This window comes from Anser anser, assembly GCF_964211835.1.
Source record: "Anser anser genome assembly, chromosome: 1".
NCBI classification, from domain to species: Eukaryota; Metazoa; Chordata; class Aves; order Anseriformes; family Anatidae; genus Anser; species Anser anser.
The window spans coordinates 125,790,180-125,796,252 of NC_139720.1; positions in this window are offsets into that span (position 1 = coordinate 125,790,180).

The window sequence follows — 6,073 nt, forward strand, 5'->3', positions numbered from 1 at the left end:
GCTAAAAGGTCTCCCCAGAGCCTTCTCTTCTCCAGGCTGAACATCCCCAACTCCCTCAGCCTGTCTTCATAGGAGAGGTGCTCCAACACTCTGATCATCAATAGCCTACTTTATTTATTATATTTATTATTCTGGGCTCCAAGTAAGTAACAGTATTTAAACTTCTTAATGTTTAGGAGAAGAATAACTGGAATAAGTTGGATTCTGAAATGTTTCCTTATTTTTATTAGTGTGTATAAGTTGTGCGCTTTACTTCAAAAAGCAAAATGTAGGAATTAATATCATAGAGAATTTGTTCTCTTGAAGAAAGTATTACCTTCTCTTAGTCTGTTGGTCATGCGATTTTGACACTTAAGTTTGTCAATGAAAACTATCATTCTTATACATAGTACAAGAGAGTGTTTTGCATACATTTTCCACATCTGGAGAAACAAAAGAGAGATTAGTATTTTTTATCATAGAATCATAGAATGGCCTGGGTTGAAAAGGACATTAAAGATGATTTTTTGTTGAACTGACAGCATCTTAAAAGTTAATCAGAACATATAAAGTTAGAAAAAACATCAGAGAAGGTGGATTTCTAATCCAAATATATATGAAGCTGTGATGGAAAATACAGTCCGTAAGAGATTTATTGTCACCAAATAGGATTTGTGTCTCAGAAAAGAAAAGATAGTTATCTCTGATTTTCTACAAGCAAACTCACCATAATGAATATCCTTATTATTTTCCTGAGGCAAGGCCTCTAATGTTCTCTCAGTGAAAATAAATAAATAAATAAAAAATAAATAAATAAATCACAATATCCTTTGATTATATTATTTAACAGCATAATAAAATTAACACATAATAATTTTTTTTTTCTGAAGTGGTTTCTGTCCAATATCTGAAAGTCTCAAACCCACTCTTGTTCAAGTGTTGCACATCCCTTCATATGAATAAAATGTTCCAAGACTTGTGGATCTTCCATTAACCTCATTGATTCACAAGAAACATTTTGTTTTCTTGGCATGAGACACACAAGGCCCTAGCTGATATTCAGCAATTTACCCATTTGGTATTGAATTTATGCCTAGCAATTTGGCAATAAATACTCATCATCTCTCAATTTTGGCTTCCCTTCTGGGGGGTGGGGAGGTCATGTTTATTCAACTTCTGAGATGAGAAAAATGTTTACTACCATATCATTAATTATGAACGAAGCTCTGGCATAACTTGAGCAATAAATAAAACCCAGGCTTGTCCATCTGTGAAATTCTGTTAATGGGCATCATGTCAAGCAAGGATCCTCTAGACTAGCTATTCTTGGAGATTCCTGTTGTGGCTGCAGTTCTTAGACCATATCAAAATAGATGGTAACATATTGTACCACAGGCCAGAACCTCTAGTGAAAGTGCATCAATTTATAATTGCATGATCTACTTTAAATTTTCTGAGGAGAAGTTATAGAGAAACTTGAGAAATTCAAAGGCCATGTAATAATTAAGATGTATAAGCAGATCTCTGAAAGGGAACAAGAAATACTGAAGTGAGACTATGAAAAGTATTATTCAGCCTTGAAAAGCTGTCATTGTTTCTAAGGTTAGAAAATGAATTCTGGTAGCTATACTGCAGCAGAAAAATCAAGGAAGAAGCAAAATATGCATTAGTCAACCTAATGTAGGCAAAAGTTAGCCTCACTGAGAAGATGTGATCTTCCAGTTTTGGGGGAAGATGGGTTGGCTTGGGCATGGCAGGCAGTAAAATTATTTACACTGATATAAATTTCCTCTGACATTTCAGGGTGTTTTTTTACTATTTTTAAACTAATTTTCACAGCAAAATCACTGTAATGTGATATGCAGACATTCTGCAAGAATTTTATACCATGTTGCACAGATATTCATGGACTTAGTGCTTGCTAAAAAGAAAAAAAAAAAGCAAGAAAAAAAATGGTATCTTGCACAGAGTAATGCCTTCATGGCAAATTAAATCTCAGACGGAACACAGCCATAGGTGGGTGATGACAGGTGTCTCTATTGCAGGAGTCCTGGCTTCAGCATGTTTGTCTGGATCAGAAGAAATTCCCCACACCACTTCATTCCTATTGATAAATTCTAACTATACATATCTGATCTCCTAAATACCTTACCTATGTACAAAAGACTGTCCTGCATGATCATTTCTGCAGAAACCATTCAGTACTTACATATGTCTTATCTGTGTAGGATTTGATCACTTCTGCAGTAGGAATCCCTAAGCTAGTCTTTGGGAAAACCCACACACGAGGTTAATCAACATACCCAAGTGTAAAAATTGGGCTATATACAGCAGGAGCTGCCACAGGGAAATTCATAATTATCTGAAATTCTCACCTGTTCAGGCTCCTGTAACAGTCAAATATTCAGTCATGAAGGTTCGCTCAGTCCCCTAGTTTCAAGTTAGTCCACTGTCTCAAGCCAACCCAACCCGCAAGTCTATGCAAGGAATAGCTGGGACATTCCTGGACCATGCGAGGAACTGATGAATTAGGTGCACTGGGTGTGCATACCAGCACAGTCATGACATGAAGCTGCAGCACAACTGTAACTAAACACCAGACTTGATTTTCGTATTTATGACTCACTGATAATTTAAGCCCCATAGATCTTGCCACAGTAAGTGCTCTGTTATTTTCAGTAGCCTTTTCCACAATGAGGTTTCCTTTGAACTATGTAAAAGTGAAAAAATCCTCCTGAATTCAAGTGTTCCTGCTAAATGCACGACTTCCATAGTTAGTTTTCCATTTTCTGGTGGTGGTTAAGTAGTCCAGTCATCTCAACTTGTTCTTTTCCTTATTATAAAACTTCCCTTTTTCTATTATCTCATAATGCAGCTATTCTGTGTCTTCATACGCTATTTTATACGTCATTGCATGTCCTTACAACCCTTAAGTTTCTTTCTTTGCATCACTGCAAAGGGGAAGAACAAGAATAGAAAGAGTTTGGAAACTGTAATCTGAAAGTAGCAGACTGGGTTTCTTTTCGGAATGAGGTTATGAAATCATTGCAGCTGTTACAAGCAAATTAAATGAACATTGGCATTATCTAATTCCAGCCCTAGGGTGAGATAGATTAGTAGATCTCTTGAAATCTCCTTCAGTCTTCCTGGTTATTTTATTTTTATTTATTTTTATTTCAATGATATTATTTATTTTAATTTATTATCAAAATGTTCACATAGCAATGACAGAAAACACTGCAACCACTTTTGGAAGTCCCTTTCTGATACTTTTTAGTATGACACTAATTAATACACTTTTTTCATAGACTAGAGTGTCTAACTCCCAAAATTAAAGCTCACTCTACTCCAGCAGGAAGTAGGCTCCCAACTGATATCAAGGAAATTCTCAAAAGCTATTCAGGATGGCCTTTAAGCTGAAATGATGGTCATAAGGGCTTATGTTCTTTACCTCTAAATCCTTTGGATGCTTTTGAAAATCCTTACCTTAATTTTCTTTCCTGCAGTGTCGCAGTGACATCCAGTGGTCAGTAACATTACTTTAAATTGGGCTCTGACCCTACCAAAATTCAAGGGCATCCTACCTGTGTACACTATAAGCCAATGCATGCACTTCTTGCCTGTAAGTTTTCACAGACCCGGTGCTTAATTAAGCATTGACTCAGCATTTGAAAAAGTCACAACACTGTCAGAGGCAAAAAGAAGGTTCCCCGTATCTAAGTATTATGGATTGCCATTTCCCTGACTCCTGCTTCCTATGATTTTTGTGTGGGCTGCAAAATGTTTGAGGCTGCTCCCAAATTTACATGCTCCCAAAATGCTAATAAAAAAGGAGCAATTACCATAACATGTGCATTGTAGTAGCAACCTGGATGTTTTACATAAGTAGATCTAGATCAAGATAAGGACTCAGACCCTTAGGTTCTGCACCTTGCATGTATGTATTAAAAACCTGCAAACCAGGCAAGAAATATCAGGCCAGTTACAAAATTACTAGTCTAGGAGATGTAGCAGTTACACACAAACAGTTTCGTTGTTATCAGAAGATAAGAGTGAGACTAAGGGCAAAAACTGCTTGAGTGAATTTGTCCAGAAAGAGGAGGACCAAAACCCTAAAGGAAAGGCCATGGTGCAACATGGAGGTGATCAGCAAACAATCACTAGAAGAAAGGGCAGGGGAATGAGGCAGAGAGCAGATCAAAGGACTTTGGCATTGCTAGCCAAAATATCTTGAAAATGCCACAGGAAATATAGCCTCAAGTAGGGGAACACGTAGGTGAGTGCAAGAGGAGACCAGAGCTTAAGGGTAAATCAAGCAGTAAAGACAGGAAAATATGCAAGTATAGGACAGCTAGGTTTATCAGAAGAGAAGTGGCCAATGCCCTGGATCTGGGGAGATGGTAAGAAGCAGCTGGAGAATCAGGAGCACAGAGCAGAGTGAAAGACTAAGGGAGAGGATTTGACTAGCTGACAGCACCATCAAGGGGAAGGTACAGCGCTGCTAAAAAGAAGGAAAGATCAGAAGGAGGGGGTGGGAGAAAAAAATAGAGAAAAGGAGAGAGAAATAATACAAAGCCCAAACCTCCAGAGGGCAGAATCCCCCAAAGTAATTCCCTTAAAACTGTCATGCACAGGGGAGGAGAAGGCCTTAGTTTACACCCCTCTCTGAGACTTTATCATTGTGTCTTCAGAAGAGGCAAACAAGGAAAAATAGCCTGTAGCTGAGAATGGGCTCCACCAGGACCCCCAGGGCCTTAGTTGCCAAGCATCTTTCCAGTTCGTTTTCCCCCAGCACATACTGGTCCCTGAGGCTGTTCCTTCTCAGGTGCAGGACTCTGAACTTCTCCTTGTTGAACTTCATGAGGTTCCCATCAGCTTATAGAGGTCCCTCTGGATGGCAGCACAACTGTTAGAGGGGGAGTAATGCACTTCACTCACAAGAGAGAAGCATCAATATGTTTATTGAGATAACACAGTGATTTAGCAAAGTTTGATTATAAATAAGACTGCACTTAACAAAGATTCAATGGCTAGGTATGCTTGGTTATTTATAGGACAGAAGATAGGGTTAAATACACTTGTCCAGGAGACCCATTGATTCATGAGATTCAGAGTGGATCCCCTTGCTTTCTAAATGCTTCCTCTGAGGATTCTAGGTGCAGCTGGATGCAAAGTCAATCCCAGACTTGGTCAAATTTTTATGTCTAAAGGTTAAGAAGATGTTCCCCTTAAGTCATGAGGTTCAGGATGGACACCGCACTTTCTAAACTCCTTGAACTGAGGAGATAAGGAGCCTAGGTGCAGCTGGATCCAATCCTAGTTCCAGACTTGGTCAACAGTTTATGTCTACAGGATTATATGTGCACAAAGACAAAATTTTAGTGAAGCTTACACAGTTTAATCAGCTATTAATCACTTATCAAGGATCAGTAGTGGCACAGAATCTCTTGGCAGCAAGACGTGAGGGATCTCTGCAGCAGACGTAACCTTGAGAGATGCCCCTGCCCAAGGGGAGATCCTATCATGTAGCCTACTATCGTACAAGAGCTCAGTGGGCTTTGGGTTGCTCACTGTTTATGAGGTAATATGATTGACTCGTGGTCATATTTGCATACTGACTGCAGATGCTAGTTTCTTCCAAATCTGACTTGAGTTGGACATTGACCAGCACTGTGGTCAGGTGAGCACATTGCTCAACTAGCTCCTTGACTATTGCGTGTTATCTGTCTCCCCCAAAATCCACATGAAACCAGCTGCTGCCATCACGACCAGACACATCTATCACTGCTGCTACTGGTGGTTATCACTTGAGCACCACCCCGCTGGTGGTTACCATTTGAGCAGAGTTTTGGGTGAAAAGCCAGGTTGGGGTAGGGGGAGCACACCAACACAACAACCCTCTGGTGTATCCACTATTCCCCTCAGTTTTGTGTCATCAGCACAGTTGCCGAGGGTGCACTCTGCACCATCATTCAGATCATTAATGAAGATATTCAACAGGACTGCACCCAGTATTGACCCCTTGGGTGCATCAGTAGTTACTGGCCTCCAAACAGACTTCATGCCACTGATCACCACATTTACACATTGATAA